This window comes from Brienomyrus brachyistius, chromosome 1, assembly GCF_023856365.1.
Source record: "Brienomyrus brachyistius isolate T26 chromosome 1, BBRACH_0.4, whole genome shotgun sequence".
NCBI classification, from domain to species: Eukaryota; Metazoa; Chordata; class Actinopteri; order Osteoglossiformes; family Mormyridae; genus Brienomyrus; species Brienomyrus brachyistius.
Window position 1 is genome coordinate 4,773,579 of NC_064533.1, and position 24,047 is coordinate 4,797,625.

General features: G+C 45.8%; 3 long non-coding RNA genes across 5 annotated transcripts in view; all 3 read left to right on the forward strand.

Annotated features, from left to right (window-relative positions):
* LOC125730850 (uncharacterized) overlaps positions 1-24,047 on the forward strand; it is a 56,675-nt gene that overhangs the window by 12,287 nt on the left and 20,341 nt on the right. The gene's annotated exons all lie outside the window — the stretch shown is intronic.
* LOC125730886 (uncharacterized) lies at positions 1,653-23,308 on the forward strand. Its single transcript, XR_007391184.1, has 2 exons — positions 1,653-2,068; positions 16,485-23,308. It is a non-coding gene; the product is annotated as an uncharacterized LOC125730886 (long non-coding RNA).
* On the forward strand, positions 6,049-12,747 carry LOC125730897 (uncharacterized). Of its 2 annotated transcripts, none has more exons than XR_007391201.1 (3): positions 6,049-9,979; positions 10,082-11,105; positions 11,283-12,747. It is a non-coding gene; the product is annotated as an uncharacterized LOC125730897 (long non-coding RNA). The 2 variants fall into 2 exon arrangements; XR_007391195.1 differs by having other exon boundaries at positions 6,049-9,834; positions 9,878-9,979; positions 10,082-12,747.

The following is a 24,047-nucleotide window of genomic DNA, read 5'->3' on the forward strand; positions in this document are numbered from 1 at the left end:
GTGAGCCTGTTTGCTGTCTCTCTTTCCTGCTACTTCTACAGTGAGCCTGTTTGCTGTCTCTCTATCCTGCTTCCTTTACAGTGAGCCTGTTTGCTGTGTCTCTTTCCTGCTACCTCTACAGTGAGCCTATTTGCTGTGTCTCTTTCCTGCTACCTCTACAGTGAGCCTGTTTGCTGTGTCCCTATACTGCTGCCTCTACAGTGAGCCTGTTTGCTGTGTTTCTTTCCTGCTACCTCTACAGTGAGCCTGTTTGCTGTGTCTCTTTCCTGCTACCTCTACAGTGAGCCTGTTTGCTGTGTCTCTTTCCTGCTACCTCTACAGTGAGCCTGTTTGCTGTGTCTCTTTCCTGCTACTTCTACAGTGAGCCTGTTTGCTGTGTCTCTTTCCTGCTACTTCTACAGTGAGCCTGTTTGCTGTGTCTCTTTCCTGCTACTTCTACAGTGAGCCTGTTTGCTGTGTCTCTTTCCTGCTACTTCTACAGTGAGCCTGTTTGTTGTGTCTCTTTCCTGCTACCCCTACAGTGAGCCTGTTTGCTGTGTCTCTTTCCTGCTACCTCTACAGTGAGCCTGTTTGCTGTGTCCCTCTGCAGCTGCTTCTTCAGTGAGGCAGTTTGATGGGCTTCTCTAACCCTACCTCTGCTGTGAGGCTGTTTGCAATGTCCCGCTACTGCTGTCTCTGCAGTGAGGCTGTTTGCTATGTGCTTACTGAACAGTTAGTCATAGTTGTACAGTGTTACACATTTCATCCAGTTAAAGTATTTGCAGAAAAAGCTTGTTAAATGCCTTCATCATGCTGAACTTGACCCAGTGTTCCCAATGAAAACATTTATTGCAGATAAGTATCTGAGGAAAGATATTTTTTTATGTTCTAATACTGCTGTTTGTGCTGAAAATGGCCATGGTGTGTGAGTTCTTGACCTCTGTCTTGTGGCTCTCTTAGTGGGGTCCAGGGGCTGGCCGCTTCGCAGAGTCGGAGTGTTAAACCGCAGAGACCACAGATGATGTTACTGCCTTTTTTTGTTGTTTCATTGCAGCTTGAAGGTACAATTGACACACATTGCGCAGGATTCCCTTACGCTCGCGTCCAGCCAATGGATATGGGCTCCTCTAGATCATGTGACCAGGCCTTCGGAAGATTCTCCTCTGATCAAATATTTTAAGGTTCTTAAGACTTCGTCTTGAGTGATCCCATCAGCTGAGAGATGGATGTTTCATTTGGTCCATGTACAGTAGGTGACAGCAGCTGGAGACGGAAGCCTCAGTCGCTAGATATTTTTTATTTATCTTAAAAAATTTGTTTTTAGAAGCTTAAGGCCTCAGCAGCTGGTGCCTTGCAAAGCCCCCCGACCTCAGATAGATCAGTTACAGCGCGGAAGGACGGACGCTTCCCAGCCTCTGCCGCCGCAGGCCGAAGGCCCCCTGCCAGGCCGTCTCCAGAGCTGCCTGCTTTTCCTGTGAAGCCCATCCAGCAGCAGGTGTCGGTTTTCGCCTGCGTGGCTGCTGCGTGTGTGCACCATAAATAGTTAAAACCCAGCAAATCGTGCTGAGCGCTTTTTCAGGACCCGGTGTGGGACCCAGAGGGACCCAGGACCACTGATTTTTATTTATTTTTTATTTTTTTGGGGGGGGGGGGGGGGGCTTCTGACACTCTGGCTCTGAGTCCTCATCTGGGGAGTCTCCTGCACCCCAGACACAAAAAAAACGAGTGGAACCAGAAGCGGGCAGTTTTTTTATTTTTTTGGAAAGCGTCTTCGGCCGACCATGACTGTTAAAGTGAAAGTTACGAAATATCCGCTGCAGATTCATGGCGTCACGAGGCTCTGATCTTTTATTAAAGTTAGATTTCGTGCCAGAAAATTTAGGAGCATAAATATACGATGATTACCATCTGATTATCAGTGGTAATTGAGTGTTGGTGGCGGACACCCCCGGCTGCTGCTGTTCTGTGTGTGTGCGTGTCCTCCCCAGGACTGCCAGCTGGGATGGCGGACACCCCCTCCCCCAACAGCGGCACTCAGAATATCCAGGTCTCCGCCCCCAGTATCGTGCCCCACTGCGACTGCGCTCAGGTCGGTCACCATCAATTACCGAATGCCCCCCCCCCCCACCCGACGGGTTTACCCAACTCAGTCTGATCAAACTACAGAGATTTAGGAAGTGGATTTGTTTGCAGTTGTTATTCAAGAAGTCGGGCGGAAGTATTAATTAGAGTGTGGGGGACATATTAGCTAATGACCTGTTTACTGAGGTCCGTAATTTGGTCAGTATTTGACATGCTTGGGAATTAAATGATGACGCTGAATCATGTGGTGACATTGGTGCACGGCAGAGAGTTCCAGGCCGGATGTAAAGTGAAACGGCTTCACCGTGGCCTGAAGTCACCTTGGAGTGACGTGCGGTTTCCCGTTCAGCTGCCAGTCATGATGTTCCTCCTGTTTTTCTGGGACCCACCAGAAAAATGACCCAGAACAGTAGATTTTGACCATAAAACGAACACAAACAACCAAGCATATGAACAAGCGAGCAAGCAAACAAAGAAAGAAGGTAGGAAGCGGCAGTTCACGAAATCTGCATTTTTAGCGTGTGGACTTTGTGAGCGCCACACGGCGCTCGCTCACAGGGCTGCGGTGGATGGCGCCGCCGTCGGGATTGGCGAGTCCGGCGGTAGCAATCAGCTCACGTAGCTGGCGCCGCTGTTGGGCCCGCGCCTCCGAATGGGCCTTTTGTTCGGCTAGTTGAGCGGCCCCAGCTAATGAGGCGAGCTGCTCTCTGCTGCTCTCATGTTTCAGAATTCAATGAAACTGGATTATTTTTCACTGGCTGAGCGCAAAAAAAAACGTCCAGTGCAGATTCTCAGAACGCAACTCTCCCCGGCCATTTTCCTCGCTTTTTTCTTCCTTTCTTCTTTTTTGGCTTTAACGTCCTGTTGCCACGGAACCGGGGGAGTGATGGAGGAGGGTTAAGAAGACGCGGATAATGACCCGGCGAGGAATGCGATGTTTATTGCAGTATCGAACGGCACTAGTCTTTATAACCTAAATGATGCCGTTAAGTTTAATCTTCTTCCTGTTTGGCAGACTAGATTTACAGCTTTGTGTTTCAGCTTGGACTGAACCGTGTGTCATTTCGTCCAGAGCGGCCCTTTGTGCCCGAGACGCTCTGTGGGGTTTGACGTTGGAAGAACGAAACCGGGCCTCGTTTGGGCCACGTTCAGAATCGCAGTGCATTACGTAGGAAGCCTTTACTGCTAGCAGTTGTGAGAAACTGGCTCTCAGCCATGTCCGTTTGAACTTTAAGGAAACAATGAATGTGCGTTGGGGATGTTTGTGGTGTAAGCCGAGAAGCTGACGATTGCTGTCACTTCAAGGCATGTCGCAAAGTTTGTCTTAGAGCCTCTGTGTACGAATTTTTATGATTGTTTCATAACTTTGTGTGGTGGAGGAATATTTTAGTGATATTTAAGCTTGGTGGTTCGGTGAAATTTCAGTAGTGGCACCTAATAGTTATTGGGACGTTTTAGTAATTATTATAATTTTTTTTACTAATAATATTTGACTCTCCATGCCGGCCCCTGCAGGATGGGCTCCCCCTTTGAGTCTGGTCCCTCCCAAGGTTTCTTCCTTCTAGGGAGTTTTTCCTTGCCACTGTCACCTGTGGCTTATTCACTGGGGGCTTTGGGTGAGGATGCTGTAAAGCGCTTTGAGACGATGTTATGTCGTGATACTGCGCTATACAAAAATAAATTTGTTTGTTGTTGTTGTTTGTAATTAACATCTATATATACAACTTTTTTTTAATTGATTTTCATTGAAGATGTCACCCCCCTCACCTTCACTGTGGCTGATATTTTCCTGGTGTGTGACTTCAAGCCCTCCAGGCAGGTGGCAGTATTGGCCACCCTCCAGCAGGTGGAAGATCGCGGGCCATTTCCCTCCGTTAGACTCGGCCACTCCACCCCGACAGGCTTTATAATTCAGCACATGCTGTAGGCGAGCAGCCGGTAAGTGACGTGCTTACTGACAGCAACCGTTTCCAGGGGGCGCTGTTTAATTAATCAGTGAGACACTCGCCCATAGACTTTGGGGCCACTTCGAAAGCCGTAGGTAAGCAAAAATACAAACGTCACACTGCCAGTGACCTGATGTGGGCGGCACCTCTCCAGCATGTGGTTAAACTGCCATGTTAGCTGAATGCACGGGCCTTCTTTGACCTGTTAAGGTGTTAATCTCATGACATGAATCTCTCTCTGTCAATTAAATCAGTACCATAAGTTCTTCTCACCAGTATATCCTGAGGCCCGGAGGGGATTGTGTGGTTTCGTTTTACGCAGTAATATTAACAATGGTGTTAGCAGGAATCATTCTGGCGGCGAGGAAGGTCATGAGGTAATTTATGAATTTAGCATCTTTCAGATTTATTTTGTCGGGCATGCGGCGCGATTGAGTGAGCAGGCTGATGCGATGGTGGTTTTGGTGAGCGAGGACAATGAGGGTCATTTGTACCGCTTTTTAAAGGGTTAATTTTGACCTTCTTTTCTTGACGGGGGTGACGAGAGCCCCTCCCAGAAATTCTGGGTCGATTCACCATCGAAGCGAGATGCAGTCAAGTATCTCCGCCAACAGCCCCCCCTTTCCGCAAGAGCCCTTTTCATATTGTAATGAGCCGTATTAAGAGAACGCAAGAGCACCGGGTTCGAAATGGCAGCCCGCTTGCTCCATCAGCCAAGCATTCTGTCCTGGGATGTCTTCTAGTTTCTGTTTATTATTGTTTTTAATTTTTTCAGAGGTGGGCTAATCGGCTTTGAAGATGAGCTTTGGGACTAGGTTAATTGAAAGTTATTACAAATTGCGCCGTGCCCTTTGACTTGCACTAATGCACTGTAATTGCCAGTAGCGTATAGCAACTTGATAGCAACACACTGTGATTTATTTCAGGACGCCGTAGCTTTAAATTATACCTTACTTAGCCTGGTAGTGCTAAGTAACATGTTAAATGTGTTGCGTTTGATGAAATACTACTCAGATGTTATATAATAATTACGTATAATTGGATCAGTACAGTTTTACTGAGTTAAAACCTCTGGTAACCTTATGGGATGGCACAGCATGAGCTTGTGGTGTAGAGGAACACCATGTGGTATGTAGGTTCGAATCCTTTGCAGAGTTTGTATATTTCCCTTACATTTCTGCTGGTTACTCCAGTTTCCTCCCAAGGTCCAGTTTAAGGGGACTGTGATCCTTAGCTTTTCTGGAATCTGTAATTGTCCTTCATAGTGTTTCCTGGGACAGGCTGCAGGCTAACTCTGATTCTACACCGGATAAGCAGTTATGGAAAGCAGTAGGAATTACTAGATGCATATTTTTATTAATTATTTGGTATCACTGAGACTGACGCTGTATTTCATGTCTGATTTTAGGCTAAAAGTGTTTTATGCTCGTTGAACACTTAGTAAATGTCAGGCTGCAGTAAATCTCATCTTGCTGTGCTCCTCTCTCTTCTCCATCCGATCGAGTGCAGTTAGCCTTTAGCACGCTAACGTCCTCATGCATTTTACGCTCGTGTAAACTGTAACGGTTATTTTGGGCGTCGGTCGCCTGTTGTCAGGGCCTTTTACAGTGAGCCAGTGCAGGTGGATGCTCTTCCGGATCCCGGCCACTGCAGTGGGGGCAGCGCCTCTGCTGGGGATTATGGGTAAGTTGACTCTCTAAGTCACGTGGTAACTTGCGCGGTACTTCCCACATCCTTGGCATCGCTGGAAAATAAAACCTTTGCATAGAAATGGGGAACTATGCGGAAAAAATATTTATGGCTTAGCGACCAAATCTCATATATTTCTACGATTTTACTTAAGAAATATGATACACATTTCAGTGATTTGAAAAGGAAATTTCTGGAACATTTACAAATCGATGAATGCTAGCAGTTGTCATGGTGTCCAGAGAGAAACGATGATTTGGCGCGACGTGTTGGCGGGTTACATCTGCTCTGTCTCTTGGATCAGCAAGGTCACTGACTCATCCTAATTTCCTGGAGTCCGGTGATGAATTGGGAGAACAGCTTTCCCTCGTGATCTGCACCGGAATGTCGCTCAGTCAGGCCTGTGGAGCGGAACGAACAGAGGTCATCGATGGTGGAGTGAATTGGCCGTTCAAGGTCATGTAAAATGACTAAAATACGACTTTCAGAGGATTCAAAGAACATTGAATTTTTTTATAGTGAATAGACTTTTTTCCTCTAAATGTATCATGCCTGCCATTTTGGATTTTTTTGTAGTTTATTTTGCTAGCTAGTGCTAAATCGGAGGTAAACACAGAGACTTTCCTGACGTTTGGTGTGATTAAAATGACCAAAAGAGAATGGTTATGTAAAGCAGCATAGCTGTCACCAGCCTGCGAATGCACACTTTAGATAATGGGTTTTATTTAGCGTTTCCTCGGCATATCGCAGGACTTTTATTATAAAAGAAAGGAAACAAATTCTGGTTGCCACCAACACAAAAGTGGCCTGCTAAAACTCTGGCAGGAAGAAAAATATAACTTCAAAATAAAAGTCCCTCTGCCTCGAGTATTCTGACTAAGGGACCACTTAAATATCAGCTTTTTTATGTAGCCTAAACAATTTCAGTTATTTATTTGGCATTTCCAGTTCAGGCCTTAATGAGTTCATCAGGTCCTCTGTCAGATTTTGCTATTACCATATCAGTTCCACCTTACTGGATTTTTGACAAATATTACATTATTAAAACCTACCCTTGGCATTGGCATCTACCCAAGGGTCATTTAATAAGCTATTCCACTTACAAATTTAAGCCCGACGACACAGAACCAATGATAAATTGTCCGGGAAATTCAGGCTCTAGCAAAGTTGCCCCTGGATGGGTTGCTATATCACACAGCGAGGTCGTCACGAGCCAGTGAACTCTGTGTATCTTTTCAAAATCGCATGACATTATTTTGGATGGTATTCCCCCTGTCTGTTTGATACTCGAGTCCCTTTGTAAGAAGTCAAAGGAGCAAAGCGAATGAGATGTAGCAGTATTTCCAAACCCTCATAGAAACTTAGCCCCTGTGACCCAACAAATGTTACCTGTGGTTTTCACTTTAGCTACCCGGTCGGGCCTAATTCCAGGTCCTCCTGTTGCTTTTTTCAACGACCTCCCATCCATTTCACCCACTTCACGAGACTATATGAACATCACTGGAATGAAGTTCATCAGCGTCGATGGCCACCGTCAGTTCAGGCAGATGCCATGATTTTCGAAACTGGGAGCGAGAGTGGCTGAAGAGTTAGCCGAGTTGTCCGTTGCACTTAGCTATGTGAAACATGTCCAGACAGGCTAAACTGGGGAAACGTCACAACAACCATCTGTTTCCGTCACACCCCCCATAGCTCGGCACAATGGTGGAAAACTTAATCGGGCATTTTTTTTTTCATACAAAAATGCATCATCTTGGTGAGGAGTTAAAGGTCAACGACATTCACAGGACACCACTCGACAGGTAAATATATATATATATGGTTGCCCCAGCATGTACATGGCACGAGGTGAAGGTTGTTTCAAAAACTTGTGGTCAATTGCTACGTCTTTCAAAAAGAGTGCTCTTTATGTCTGACCTAAACAATATAGTTCGACCGTAATCACAAAAATCTGTGACTAATTGTATCTGAAATCTAGAGGTATAACTTAGACATTTGTGGCAACCCATGCTAAAGACACTGTTAACCAGAAGGTGGCACTATTCATGACATTAAAGACGGTATCATTTCTGTCCAATTTTCCGTCGGAATCATTTTCTGTCATTGGTGGAATTGCCTCTTGCCGTCGTGCTATGATGTAACATGTGCTACGTCGCTTCATTTCCTGCTGGGTGAAGCCATGGGGTTTGTACCCTCCATTAGTGACCTGACAGACACTTTGGCTCCGCCTTTGGGCTCCTGTTGCATGTTTCCAGTGGACGGTCAGAGATGTCGGCCTGCGCGACGAGCCATTTTTATGCCTGTGATAGTTAAGTGCTTTCAGCTCAGAGGAATGTATTTGTACTGCATTTATTTGCTGTCTGCTTGTTTTGATAATGCAGACTCGTTTTAAGTGCCGTTTACGCTCTTCGAGCTGTGGACGTAATTGTAATGCGGCAGACGACGTATCATACTTGGATAGAGGGCATCTTGACTCCATCTTGGTGGGGGTGCTGTGCGGCTCTCTGGGTTAGGAGGCTGTCTGATTGGTAGGCCGCTAGTTTAAATCTTGTGGTTGGCAGAGTGATGTCACCATCGGGCCCTTGAGCAAGGCCCTTAACCCAGTGGTTCCGGGGACTGTCTGTCTCTCCTTTCTCAAGTATACATCGCATTTGGATAAAAGTGTTTGCTAAATAAGTAAAATGTAAATATTGTTCTGTCTCTTTTAGAAGTGTGTGTGTGTGCGCGTGTGTGCGTTTTACATGCTTGTTTCTATCTCTGATGCGGAATAGGGTGACCTTAGACCTGGGAGAGAGAAACTATTTGCTGCTGAGATTACAATGTTTTGGCAAGCTAGGGACCTATTATGGTTTTTTTGGATCGAAAGGAAAATCGTTCTTGAATGACATAAGTGTCTATATTATATTTGTATTAGCTTCAATAAGGATTTTTTTCTAAATCAAAAATGTATGACTATGTATTATGATTAACATAGAGTTTTGCTAGAGATATGTAATGAAGTAGCACGGGGCCCCAGGTCTGTCACAGTAGCTACTGTTTGATGAATGACATATTGTCCCAGAAATAATTGCGATAAACGACATTATTGTCATTTTACGACCATTTTCTGCCACTAGTATATCGATAATGTAACAGTATAATCATGCAAAGACACCCTTTCAGAAAACAATTAACTTTTCATTCTTAAGAATATGCAGCCTTTGGAATCTCAGAAAAAAAAATCGTAAATAAATAAAACACAAACCACAATATTTTTGAGGTATGTATCTATAGGTATCTGGTCTCTAAACACTTTGACTGCAGAGTCCAGTCAGCAGTGATGTAATGTATGGTCAAGCTCATGTTTGGGGTCATATTTGAGCTTGTCCACATATCTGTAGCAGCAGAGTAAGAGGAGATGTCTCCTTCAGAATGTCCTCTATCATTTTGTTGTACAATTCTGGAAGGGCAGTTTCTTTGGCAATTCGTACGGTTTGTCAAAAGTTTGCAGCATATTTGTTCTGTGGTTTTTTGGCCGTGGAAAACGGCTGCATTTCTCTGGCTGTATAGCGAATTTTGGTATCTGTGAGCGTATGCCGTCTCACGGCGTCACGTTTACATTTGCACTGTCAGCCAAAAGCAAACGTAATAGACAACTGCGGAGATGGCCCCCCTCCAACTCCAACTGCAATTTTTGTTCCCACCTCAGAAAATTGGATGGTTTTGTTTTAGATGAGTTTTTAGGTTAGTTGTATTGCCACTTTTTCGCTGGCACTGTTTTTAAACAAAGGTGACATTGCGGCTCGTTGGTGTTAATGGGCTCTCCTCTCTCATTCGGCTTAAAGCCGAGATGCTCCCACGCTGGGGCCGTGGAATGTGGCTTTGAAACTTTCTAGCTGGAATTATGCATCATCGGGAAAAAATCAAGTATTAAGACGTATACTTTTTAACCTTGAGTAACGCTTTGGAGTAACACGTTACCATCACCCCTCGCTGTCCGCTGTGTGACCTGATCCGCGGCGACCAAACGCATTCCCGCGGGATCTGCAGCAGTAGTGATCCGCGGCAGTAATGATCCGCGGCAGTAGTGATCCGCAGCTGCTACACAGAGTAGAGGTCCGCATTCCCGCGGGATCCGCGGCTGCTACACAGAGCAGAGGTCTGCATTCCCGCGGGATCTGCGGCTGCTCCACAGAGCAGAGGTCCGCATTCCCGCGGGATCCGCGGCTGCTACACAGAGCAGAGGTCCGCATTCCTGCGGGATCTGCGGCAGTAGTGATCCGCGGCTGCTACACAGAGCGGAGGTCCGCATTCCCGCGGGATCCGCGGCTGCTACACAGAGCAGAGGTCCGCATTCCTGCGGGATCTGCGGCAGTAGTGATCCGCGGCTGCTACACAGAACGGAGGTCCGCATTCCCGCGGGATCCGCGGCAGTAGTGATCCGCGGCAGTAGTGATCCGCGGCAGTAGTGATCCGCGGCAGTAGTGATCCGCAGCTGCTACACAGAGCAGAGGTCCGCATTCCCGCGGGATCCGCGGGTGCTACACAGAGCAGAGGTCCACATTCCTGTGGGATCCGCGGCAGTAGTGATCCGCGGCTGCTACACAGAGCGGAGGTCCGCATTCCCGCGGGATCTGCGGCAGTAGTGATCCGCGGCTGCTACACAGAGCAGAGGTCCGCATTCCCGCGGGATCCGCGGCTGCTACATAGAGCGGAGGTCCGCATTCCTGCAGGATCCGCGGCAATAGTGATCCGCGGCTGCTACACAGAGAGGAGTTCCGCATTCCCGCGGGATCCGCGGCAGTAGTGATCCGCGGCAGTAGTGATCCGCGGCTGCTACACAGAGAGGAGTTCCGCATTCCCGCGGGATCCGCGGCAGTAGTGATCCGCGGCAGTAGTGATCCGCGGCTGCTACACAGAGCAGAGGTCCGCATTCCCGCGGGATCCGTGGCTGCTACACAGAGCGGAGGTCCGCATTTCCGCGGGATCCGCGGCAGTAGTGATCCGCGGCAGTAGTGATCCGCGGCTGCTACACAGAGCAGAGGTCCGCATTCCCGCGGGATCCGTGGCTGCTACACAGAGCGGAGGTCCGCATTTCCGCGGGATCCGCGGCAGTAGTGATCCGCGGCAGTAGTGATCCGTGGCTGCTACACAGAGCGGAGGTCCGCATTTCCGCGGGATCCGCGGCAGTAGTGATCCGCGGCAGTAGTGATCCGCGGCTGCTACACAGAGCGGAGGTCCGCATTCCCGCGGGATCCGCAACAGTAGTGATCCGCGGCAGTATTGATCCGCGGCTGCTACACAGAGCGGAGGTCCGCATTCCCGCGGGATCCGCGGCAGTAGTGATCTGCGGCTCCTACACAGAGCGGAGGTCCGCATTCCCGCGGGATCCGCGGCAGTAGTGATCCGCGGCTGCTACACAGAGCGGAGGTCCGCATTCCCGCGGGATCCACAGCAGTAGTGATCCGCGGCTGCTACACAGAGCGGAGATCCGCATTCCCGCGGGATCCGCGGCAGTAGTGATCCGCGGCTGCTACACAGAGCGGAGGTCCGCATTCCCGCGGGATCCGCGGCAGTAGTGATCCGCGGCTGCTACACCGAGCGGAGGTCCGCATTCCCGCGGGATCCGCGGCAGTAGTGATCCGCGGCTGCTACACAGAGCGGAGGTCCGCATTTCCGCGGGATCCGCAGCAGTAGTGATCCGCGGCAGTAGTGATCTGCGGCTGCTACACAGAGCGGAGGTCCGCATTCCCGCGGGATCCGCGGCAGTAGTGATCTGCGGCTGCTACACAGAGCAGAGGTCCGCATTCCTGCGGGATCCGTGGCAGTAGAGTGTGGTGTCAGATACATTTTCACTTTTGAATGTTGGAGCACAAGAATCGAAATAAGTCATGGCATCCTGAAAAAAGAATTTAAATAATTAAGTACTGCTCAGATATGTTTTGTGCTATTTTATCAAACTTGTTGTTGTTATTGTTATTATTATTATTATTATTATTATTATTAATTGTGGGTTTAGCCTCTTTGCATGTGATCAGAAGCTCAGCCCCACCACATCTGCGGGTCACTGAGCGAGGCCCTTAACCCCCTGCTGTGGGAGGCTGGCCTTTGTAGTCAGCTTGCTGTCACCTACAGAGAGCGAGTTGGGGAGGAAGCGTAAAGAGAATTTCCCATTGGGGATCAAAAAAGTATCAGTTAGATGACAAGCTTCTCCAGGAGCAGAACGAAATATGACAAGCAGGTGGGTGCGTGACAGAACCTTGCAGGAGGGAGTGGGATTTAAAATTCCATCCTGTGCCGACATCTAGCACAGGAAGCAGAAGTAACTGGATAAAACGTTGGTGGCATTCATACTTATATAAACACAGTTTGCCAATATCACAGTCAGGAAAATGATCGAGGTCATGTTCATATACAGTACTGTTCCAAGTCGATATCATAATTATCGCGACTGGCCTAGTAAGTCCTGTACTTTAACTGCATATAATCATTTGGATTTTTGTAAAAATGTAATTTGTTTGTGTATTGAAATACATGTGCTCTCTCCATGTTACAGCTATTTAAGTGTCGGATCTCATGGAGGTAGTGTTAATATTTTGACATTAAAGCAGATTTTTATTTGGCAACTGAAAGAGCCTGCAAGACATCAGCCTCGCGCCTTTAAATCATCACACATCGCTAACAGAGCTTTTAATGACATTACTGTCATTTCAACGTGATCCTGTTCAAATACTGTTTAAATACTGTGTAAAGGCCTGAATTCTTACATTGTAATTTCAGGTGTGTGTTCTTTAGCTTAATTATTACAGGAGAACGACCGCTCTGCATTCCTGTTCTGCAAAAAGCTGTTGAAATGCAGTCAGACGCAGCATGTTTTATATAAAACTATTATGGACATTTACATATTTTTGTATTGCTGCTCTGCAGTCATTTGGTAAATCGTAGATAAATGATAAATTACGTTTGCCAAGCATCAGATCGTGTTCGTTTATTGTAAGTTTGTTTGCTTACGTCCTACGTGTGGCTTAGCCGTTAAGCAAGGATTACAGTCTCTCTCTGCTGTGATTCCCCCCCCCCCCCTGCTTGAGCAGCTTTTGGTCTGACCCTGTAAATGTTCTGAATGACTTTCTGTTGAAATCCAGTCATTGGCTGAATGCGTCTGTGATGTCAAGTTAGCTTCATCAGATTGTGTGTGTGTGTGTGTGTGTGTGTGTGTGTGTGTGTGTGTGTGTGTGTGTGTGTGTGGGGGGGGGGGGTTCACTAAGGACCGTCAGCTTTTACACTTAACGTGTTCACCTCTCCTTACCGAGCATGTGCCGCAGCCTTCCAGATTCAGCAGAAGGATCTGTTTGTGACGTCTGACACCCCCACAATTCAGCTATTTTGCAGCTTTTTAGTTGAGTTTTTTATTTCTATTGGCTTTTTTAATTGGTGGTCGGGTGTGGTTTTTTTTTTCTTTCTGCCCTTTTAATTGGCTGATCATCAACCCTGTGACTACGGCAACCCCAGGTGCTCACATTCCATTCATCGCCTCGAGTGCAATTAACGTTCCTCCGACAACCACATAGCAACCGCTGATGTTGGTGGAAGGGGGGGGGGGGTCTTTTTTTGGGAGGATGCTCAGCGTTTATGGCCCTGAGCAGTGACACCCTCCTGGAACACGTCACCGCTGTAATCATTTGACTTTTACCCCATTGCACTGCTGAAACTTATGGGGGGGTCGTCTGGGTTCAGTAGCCTAGTGCAGGGTGGCGACCTCCCACTCTTTTGACCTGTATTTCTTCAGTTACAAATCCTGTGTCTGCCCCAGCACAGCACCTGCTGTCCCCATAAATTCCAGACTATTCTTGGTGGTGCTGGCCGTGTCCTTGTACCACTGTACCTGTGAAACTCGGCAAGGCCTGCGAACGCTAAGATTACCGCCAAACCCCTCCAGCTGCACAGATACTGTAGGTCGCAGACTTGTTAAAAGTCACACTGCGCAGAATTGTCCTTCCTGGAAAACCTGTAATGTTCCTCTCTGCTTAATCCCAGCTCCGCTGAATTCTTAGCTTTTCGTCCGTGTTTCCTCACCTTGTCTCCCCATTGGGTTTATTAGTCTTAAGAAAGCAGTCTTACCTTTCCTGTAGGTTAGCACAACGCTAAGGTTAGCCTGAAAATCTGAGTGAATCCAAGATCAACATCCCAAATTGTGTGGAACAAGACGGATCCCGCTTCTCTATAAGGACACGACAATCTCTCATCTTATTTTTGTTTTTTATTGTTTTATTGTGACTGTATGCATCATTGCTAGTTCATGCAGATGTACTTATAGCTCTGATTCTGAAGAGTAAAGGCAACGCGCGGCAAATGAAAAGGAGGGCAGCCGAAAGTGGGCCGGCCGTCCCCTCCTGCCAGACTGCCGGACTTCAGACCAGTCGGACTCGGTCCACAGTTGACTCTCAGTCGCGGTGCCTTTCAGTTCCAGACTGTATTTTCACCGCGGTACGGGCCGGACTACATTGTTGGAAGGGGCGGGGTTTCAATAGCTTCTAGTATTTTGTGTGAGCAAGTCAACCCATTTGCATTTTCTCCAGTCACAAAGGTCTACAGGTCACTCGGGGCGGGTTAAACCCTAACATGCCAAGCAACTTTGCTCTCTTCCCCCTTTTTTGCCCCCCTAGCTCTTACCCACCTCATTATGCAGAGCTCCTCTCCTCTTTCTGTCCTCTCCCACTCTCCCTCTCCTGCTCCCGTTGTCTCCCCCCTCCCCACCAGTTCCTGGGATGAGCCCTTGCCGGAGGAAGCGGACCGCCCCTCGCTGGTATCCAAGGAGGGGCAAGGGAGGTTGGTGGGCGGAGCAAGGAGGGACGGGGGGTGGGGGGGTGGCGGGGTCCATGGGTGGGGCAAGGAGGCACAGGGGTGGTGTTTGGGTGGGGCGAGGTGGGGCAGGGAGGAGGTCTCAATAATGTTGATCATCACTTTAATTATGCTGTGTGTGTGTGTGTGTGCGTGTGCGTGTGTGTGTGTGTGTGTGTGTGCGTGTGTGTGTGTGTGTGTGTGTGTGTGTGTGTGTGTGTGTGTGTGCGCGTGTGTGTGTGTGTGTGTGTGTGTGTGTGTGTGCGTGTGTGTGTGTGTGTGTGTGCGTGCGTGCGTGCGTGCGTGCGTGCGTGCGTGTGCGTGCGTGCGTGCGTGCGTGCGTGCGTGTGTGTGTGTGTGCGTGCGTGCGTGCGTGCGTGCGTGCGTGCGTGCGTGCGTGCGTGCGTGCGTGCGTGCGTGTGTGTGCGTGTGCGTGTGCGTGTGCGTGTGCGTGTGCGTGTGTGTGTGTGTGTGCGTGTGTGAGTGAGTGAGTGAGAGTGTGTCTGGGGTCTGTACGTCTAGCTTTCCGCCTCTGACCCCAATCTTCAGAGACTCTGTTGTCGCCACACACACTCCACCGACACTCTGCTACCCCCATGCTGTCTTGCCGTCCAGTCCCGGTAATTAATCCCGCAGTCAGGCTACGCCACCTCCCCTATTTGAATATACCCCCCCCCCCCCTTCCTGCACTTCCTCCAGTTAGGATATTAATAAACCGACACCATGGCACCCCAGCCATCACATATATTTGTAAAATTTCAGCTTAGATAATTAATTAACTTATTTAAACAACTCGCTGAGGTATTAATTGGCCACACAAGGTGGGGGTAGTAGTCGTCAAAAACCACGTGGGCGTATCTCTGTCGCTGTGCATACTGAGGTGACTTGAACATAACATCAGTCACAGTTTGCACAAAGATGCAGATCATTTAACACCATTTTCTTTGACCGTGTGAGACAGTAGTTTCCTTTAAAAATGTGCTGTAAATGTGTTCTCCTGAGAGAATAAAAAATGCAGTAATAATAATAACAATAACACAACAACAAAATAATAATTATTATTATTATCCATCTCCATATATGTTTCTATGATTAGCATTATTGCTGTCAGTAGCTCCAGCACTGATAATCAGTATGGACCCATAATGGCTGACAGCCAGTCTGAGGCCCAGTTACTGGGAGCTGAGGTTGGGCTGATGCTTTCTGCTCGGTCCGGCGTGGGATTGTCACTGTGTCGCTGGCAGCCATACCTACATCGCTGAGGTCCTGAGACTTGCTGATGCTCACAGTGTCATTTCACACCAGGGCCATTTGCAAGCAGTGTGGTGCATTTAGAACAAATCAGTCCTTGGGGGGGGGGGGGCACACAGACGGTCCATATTTTTGCTGGGAGGGATTGGGAAACACTGATTTGGTAGCTTCGGTTCCCTGCTGTCCCTCCTTACCAGGCCGGTCTCTCCGGTCGAGGAACCCGTGGTCGTCACGGTGATGCTGGACATTCCCAGCAGGAACGGTATCTCAGAAAATGTGGCGAGCTCACTGGTACCATCGCAGCGAAGCAGGCCGTTGTGGGTCGTGGGGGTGCCGCACCCGCGGGCTGCGCGGGGGCTCTCTGCAGCCACGCCGTGGGACCGCTGTCTGCGACGTGTGAAATTCTTGGCACAAAGGGCCCCCCTTATCTGCATGCGCTCCTAATAAAAGGGCCTTTTGTTGCAACTTGTACACACATGACTGTTCGTATTTCACCAAACCCCCCGGCGAAACCCAGCTTGCTCCACCCTCCCTGCAGCATCCTGCCTCCAGTGCTCCTAGCTTTGTCCCTGGGAGAAACCATTTAGTGGATTTTTTTTCACTAAAAGAGTATTGTTTTATGTCTGTTGTTTTTCTTCCCCCCATGGAAATGACAGTTTTCCTAACAGTACTGCCTCTGCCCCCCCCTCGTCTCTCTCCCCGTACATTTGTCCTTGACAGATATGCAGCTTGCGAGGGCAGCGACTGGCCTGCTGCCAGTTTCTCACCCGATGATACTGGCGAGGGTGTATCCGCCATTGCTGACAGCTACTCCTCACTTGACCGGCCGCCATTCCACATCTCCAGCTGCGTGTGCCCCCCCCCCAGAGCCCACAGGGGGGTAGGGCTGCCTCGGCAGGTGAAAGCTTACCACCCCCTACTGGCGGTACGCAGACCTAGCCGCGGGGGGCGGAGGGGGGTGTTTCTTTCTGTGAGGGGAAGGCAGAATTCTTCTGTTTATTTTTAAATGGGCGGCAGCAATGCGCCAGGTTGGCACTGAAAGATGGGGCCCTGCTTGGGGGGGCACGGGGCGTGGCAATGCGCTGTCAAGCTCCTGGTTGGTATACCACTGTCCTCGGGTTTCCTATAAAAGTCAGAGGCACTCGGAAAGGGGAGCGGGCCCCCCGAGCCAGTTAGGGGAGACCGATAACCACGGAAACCGGGAACCAACGGCTGGGGGTGGGCACAGAGGGGCTCTGGGGGCACAGCGGTTAGTGGCCTTCACGGGGGTGTCTGGTAGGATGTATGTCCCTATGTTCGCGTTTAGCGTATGAAGACTACAAGCCAGAAACGTCAGAATCGGCCGTGCGTGGAGGCTATGCTGAGGGGGGGGGCACACACACACCCCCTCCCCACCCAGACCAGCTGGCTTGGATCCTCGTCCATGACGAATCTCGTCATTACTGACCAGCTCCAGCAGCAGCCCTGACAGTAAACGTCGCTCGCTTTTAATTTAGGCTACTGACTTCCCTCCCCCGCTGCAGCGTTCGAGGGTGTGAAGAGCATATCTTTCATCTACCGCCCTCACCTTGATCCACCGTCGAGAGACAGTCGCCTTCCCGCGGCTGTAATGCTATTATTCGACACCACCCCGCTAATCTAAATAAATTTCTGCCTGTTCGTACAGGCAGAGTCTCGCCATAGAGATCCTTCTCGAACACCTTGCCGTAAAACACCAAAAATAGCGCGGCCAGGACCGAGAGCCAGGCGTTCATGCACCAGGCCGGGTGTCTCCAGAGCCGCCGCCCCACGTTCACGCTCAAAAAGGGAAACTAAGCGGCACCGCAGTGAAGGATAAGTAGCACATGGAAATCAGGCTGCTTCCCCTACTGCCGACGTTAACGTGCCTGACGTGGGCCGCCTCTGATGGCCGGCCAGAAATGCTGTCACACCTGGAGTTCGCTTCACTGCAGCAAATTTTGAAAGATCGAGATTTTCAATAAGATCCCTTTATCCATATCTTGTGACCATCTCCAGCTCTTGTATAATTTTACTGTTATATTAATATATAGCCTCTATTTATTGCTTTCTTAATTCTTAAAATAATCAAGCACCGAAATCGGATGTCTTACAGTATGAAGCATCGTTTGAGCTGTTTGACGTTGTTTCTGGGGAGTCGTTTCCCTGGCTCACTGTCCGTTATATTTGTGTGAGTTCCTAAACGCGTTCGGGGAAACCCAGGTCACCAGCAGCCACCCGCTTGCCTCTTTGTAGTCGTCATGGTCTGCCATTGAGACTCTACACTTTGCTCTTTACATTTTCCATCTCCGCAATGAGTCTAAGTATTGTTCCTCTCCTATTTAATCAGTGGCAGGTTTTATAGACGCAAACCTGGCCGTATAACTTAGCGAGGTGGGGATCTGTGACTCTTTCCAGAAGGTTGTGGGTTTGAATCCCATGACAGTGCCGCTGGGCTGTTCAGCAAGGCCCGTAACTCCAGTTGCTCCGGGGTGCTGGCTGACCCCGCTCACTGATCCCAAGTCTTTCTTCCTTGTGCATCACTCTGAACACATGGGTTTGCTAAATAAAATACAACAATGCCAGAGCTTTGCGAACGTCTCTCCGAGCTTTGGGTGTGAAGGGTTCGAGAGGTGTGAAAAATGCAGGGGTGCCTAACCAGGGCTTGGTTGGCCCAGAGTAATTCAACAAAGAGCCGGAATTGCTTGTTTGTAAGCAAAAGTGGCACTAAAGTGGCTTAAGGAGTCCGGTAGGTCATTACATTTTTTTTTAAACACCGTCGGAAAAATACCTGCATTGTGGAGAGCTAGCAGGTCACGAAAAGCATTTGTGATTTTATTTTTCTCTGCTTGTTGCAGATAATTTTTCATTTTACTGTATAATTTAAATTTGATGTTGCCAGTTATATCAAAAATAGAATAAGAGAAGTAGGTATTAGGTAGGTGATTTCATGATGTCACGCTAATGAAACCTGAAATTGAATATGTATTGAGGAGTTAATTACTATGTGAGTGTGTGTTTTGCGTTTGGTTTAACGTGGGTTATTTTCTGAATTTGCGATGGTGACCCAGAGAACGTCCTAAAAACCTGCCTATTACTAATTGATGTCCCATGAAAATTTTATCTATGTTGGAAAGGTTAACAAATATCATTAATTATTTGGACATTGATACATTTATTTAGATCTGTAGTTAATTGTATTTAGGTGTAATGCTGGTCAGCATCATTGCTAATAATGATTGCCTATTCCATCTTTAATAGCTAATAAGTCCCTCTTTCTTTTACGATACTTAAAAAAATTTTATGTAAAGCCTTAAAGTTTTCTGACTGAAAGTGCATTTTTGAGAGAATATGGCTGTCTGTGGATGTTCAGAAAAGTGGACTTTGGTGCAACGTATCTCCCAGAACTCATGAAGTCCTCAATTGAAATAAAATAAAATAAAATAAAATGGTGCTTTATTTGGCATTTACACAAGTACAATTGCAGGTACATTGAAATGCTTCTTTTCACATATGCCATCTTGCCATCTTTTTTTTTTTTTTTGAGTTAATTCATATTAATTAGTGCAAAATGTCCTTGCTGATTGATAATCCCAATACAGTGGTGAAAATACTGTCATAATATTTAATTACAGTCACAGGTGTTAGTGTAATATCTTCGTTTTTGTGCTGGGTTATCTAGAACAAAAGGAGAAATCCGCAAAACGGGAGAGGTTATGGAAAAAGCTGCATGTCATGGCAGTGAGACTGCAGTGAAACTGCAGTGGAACTGCGGCAACGCGAGAGCAGGGCTGACGACTTTCGTGAGTAAACTTCTCCTTCGGGAAGAGAAGCAAACTCCCTTTTCCCAAAAACTTACCATGCAGAAAGTTGTACAGTATGAGAAGGAGGTTTAGGCAGCAGTTTGTGATACTCAGGCTCTGTCCTGGTCCTGAAATGCTTCACAAACGCGAACTCTGGGAGGGTCAGAGCATGCGGTCCCTCGCTGCTCGCAAAGGGCCGTTACGGTGCTTCGGGAGGTGAGTTTGAAACAAACGCATTTCACCTTAGAAAAGTCGTATACTGACATGTATTTTAAAAATGTAGAATGTGCATGTGTTTGCCATATATATATATGTGTGTGTGTGTGTGTGTGTGTGTGTGTGTGTGTGTGTGTGTGTGTATGTATGTATAATTACCAAGTTGTTTATTCCTTGGTAACTTTAGATGGGAGAATTGTGAGTGTTAAAAAAAAAATAAAATTTGATTTTTAGGAGAGCTGAGTAAATAAAAAGCTTGATCCAATTTGTACATATTTATTATACCTTCTGTTCTTCAAAAAACTAAGCCAGCTTCCTGTCTGTTTTACTGCTTTACTGTGATCTTCTGAATGTGTGCATTGAAGTGGCCTTGTTCATTTCCATTATAGGGCCATGAATCCCACAAATCAATTGCAGCTATCCCAAAAGTCTATGCCCTGAAAATAAGCCTTAACCTTAAAACACGATTAAACACTTAAAACTTTGTGAGTTTGTTCATTATTTTATTAGTTTTCAGCAGCTTTGTGCTGCGATTAAACAAGCATTTTCTGTTTCTAAACATTTTCAGAATATGTCAAAATTTCCTTCGTGAAATAAACTCAAAACCTGTCAGCAGTGTAGGTCTTACTTTGCATCAATTTAGATGTATATGAGTGTGATTGTTTCAGATTTTTGTGTCATTTGCAGTTTTTTAAATAATGCTCGGTGGGTGCTATAATTAAGGGCTTCTGATAAACATGCTGCTGTTTAAGATTTATGTAATTTCCCAGTCACTGTTTGTTCTGGGTTCTGCTACACTAAGTAGTGTATTTTCTGGAATAATGAAGATGCTGAACTTTGTTAGTTAAAATTCTTTAACTGTATTTTACATACATCTTACCATGTTCATGACCGAACACATGATTATATTATTTGATACAAATGGAGAAGTAAAATAGCTCAGAATTATTCAGATTCATTAGCAGTAGCTTGTTTCGTTAATATGTCCTAAATATTTATTAAATTCAGATGCATCCCGCTGCACTGTCTGCTTCCACGTATTATACGTGGCTTACGATGAATTGCAACTTCTAAACAGGAGAGAATTATAATGTGTAAAAAACCGATAATCAAATTATTTCACAAATTATATCACAATTTTTTTCTAATCTGGGTTAAAATTGTTAGAATTGATCTGTTTCATTTGAAATTGCATCTTTTAAAATAGTTTACACTCATTTTTATTATAAATGAAATACACGGTTAAATTTAATATTCCGAATGCATTGTGCGGATGTATAGCAGATTGGAGGTTAAAATGAAACACACCTTACAAACACCAAGCTCTGCTGACACATCCTGTAAGTGTGGAAAAATCATGTATAGTTTTATTCTTGGTTCATTAATAGATTTCAGCTTCACTTACTGTTACAGTATGTATCTATTCAAAATGTTTATAATTTGTTTTCAAAAATATTACCTCACCATATAAATGTCAGACAGGGTGTGCCGAAATAACATAGATAAGCCACAGTATTATAGACAATCTGTTTTAAAAATGAAACATTCCACTGTGTATTTGTTCCATTATCTGGGTGACATGTGACATGACATTATTATGATCGATAAATTATGATGCAGAAATTTTACTTTTGGAAACTCCCGTAATTTTTTATTTTTAACACATTGGTGCAGACGTAGCATAAGTCAGTTTGTGTTTTCCGGTCTCATGCGTAAATTGAATGGTGTGTAGTTATGTATTATAATTAATTGTGTTTTAGCTTGGCTCGTGTGCCCTGTTGTGATAAGTACTTTGGTTAGTGAGTAAACTATATATGCAAAGTAACTAAAATTATTACTTTGTGTTATTCAAATACAATTATACAATTATAATGTAAGTAATTAAGTATATGTTCATATTTCTCTATATTGACTTAAAAGAACATAAAAACCTAAATATGTTAGAATTTAATAATATTCTTGTGTGTGATACTTTTAATTTCATTGTGTTTTCTACATGCAAAATTACAAGTGAATATTTTGCATATGTCCTTAATTGGGTATTTAGATAGACGTTTTCCTTTTTAAAATGCATGCTAAATTGTTATTAGACGGGGATGTAAGAATATCATAGATGTGGTCTTTTTTTAAATATTGTTCTGTATATTCAATAAGGAATAATCCATTTCTCAAAGCATGCATGGTATTCAGCTTTCTTTTTTGTTTGAATCTGAGAAATCTTTCTAATTTATATTAGCAATTCATACCAGTCAGAGTTGTACTTAAAATTTGCCGTTCGTTTTGACAAGGGGGGGGTCAAATGTCCTTTAAGATGAATTTGTTCCTTTATAAACAGAATGGGAGTTTAATATTTCTTATATATTAATTAGTTATTTTTATTTTCCAGTGTCTTAATATATTTTTTAATAAGAGCATTTTAGAAATTAATCGTAATTTCTATTACGATTAATTTATTACGATTCTATTACGAAATTTGCATTCAAGCAATTTTGTGAAAATTTTGAAAAAATAAACATTTTGTTGTGAAATTCTGCCAAAAAAGCATAAGTGTAATATATAAAGTAAGAACATCAGAATCTTTTTGTTCATGGGAGCAGACTTTTCAGCAGTTGTGTGTTCATATGGATTCATGAATTTTCAGAATCGTATTGTATATATTTTGGCTTAATATTAGTTTATGAGTTATGTTAGATGTTTTTTAGTAATTGTCTTTTTTTTTTTTGGCTAACGTGGTAAACTTAGTTTAAAAATGCTGTGAAGAGCATAAATTGATGGTTTGTGACTATATTTTTAGGTTTCTCTCTGTGCGGGTTAAATTTTATATGCTTTGATTTTGCTGCCAGTAGGTTATTTAATAAATATTTGTATAAGCTCATTTGTGATCTTACATTATCCCCATTATTGCTTAACATTGTTTTTTTCAGAATTCTTTTTTTCTGAAAACGGAGACCGAACACACAATGTAAACTTTTTTAACGTAGATTTTTTATGTATTTTTTTTTACCGAAGCTATTTTTAGCTTATTACAGTGTTATCAGAGACTGCCATGTTGTGCTTCAAATGCTGTGTCCTCCATTTTGTGATCGGGATCATTTCTCCTCCACCCTGTCTGAAACGTCAGTGAACTGTTATGCCAACTCCCCCCCCCCCCCCCTTCCCCGATTCCAAAACTTACTTTCTCATCAATGAAACAAGCTGTGAAGTCATTTTTATTACCTGTTTCATAACATAAAAGCCCATCAAGCCCCTTTTATATTCTTCATTTGGAAGGCGAGTGCTTTGCGATGCATGTGATGTGATTGCTTTCGCCAGTCCTTTTACATTTCGTGCTGTTTGGCTTTTTGAATTATTCTGCCTTGTGTTGCCACCGTGTTTCACTGTCCTTATTGAGAAAGATGTCTTACCTTATTCCAGTTACGTGCTGCTTTTATCGTTGACTATGTTGTGTTTGTTTTCCCCTTTGATCTGCAGCTACCTGTATATATCAGCTGTATATAATCGATCTATATGGATAATTAATTAATTGGATTTTGCGTATGTTGTGATGTATGTATTAACATGCGTTAATTCGTTTCTTTTACATGCTTATGTAGGCTGTGCAGATGTGCTCAGGGACCGTAGCTTTTTGGGTTTTCCCCGGAGGTTAATGGGAGATGATGTACGACATTCTCAGCGTCATCCCTGGGGGAATAACCCCTTAATCCGTATTAGTTAATGTGTTGGTAATCTTTACCTACTCAAAGCAAACAGCGCACCGCCTGTCAATGGGGCCATATCGTGCCCCTGACCCCAGGGTCACGGCCTTTGTTCCTGGCTCAATGGGGAGTGCCCTTTGGGTCACGGGTCTCGCGGAGAGGTTGTTCAGGCACGTGCGGGAGCTCCGGTCTGAGCGCCGGGTCAATCGGCTGCCGTACATGGAAGGCAGGGGGGCGGCTGACGTCCTTGCAACTTTTTTTTTTCTCCACCCCCCGCATTCGTTCGCCTGTCCGTTTGACGAAACGTTGGTCCCTAAAGGCCAAGAGGTTTTTTTGTCTGTTTTGCGTGCCTTTGCAGGATGTCACTATGTAGCATATGCCTCCCCCCCCCCCCCCCCCCCACATTCCTTGTGCCCCGTCTCCACATTAGCCGATTTTGAGCAAAGTTATGTGCAAACTAGTACAAAAAGCTTTTTTTTATTTACCAAGTACTGTTTGCTGTGCAAAACGACACTAAACTGACTTAAAATCCTGCAGGATTAGTCCCAGTTTCCCCCCCCCCCCACCCCCCA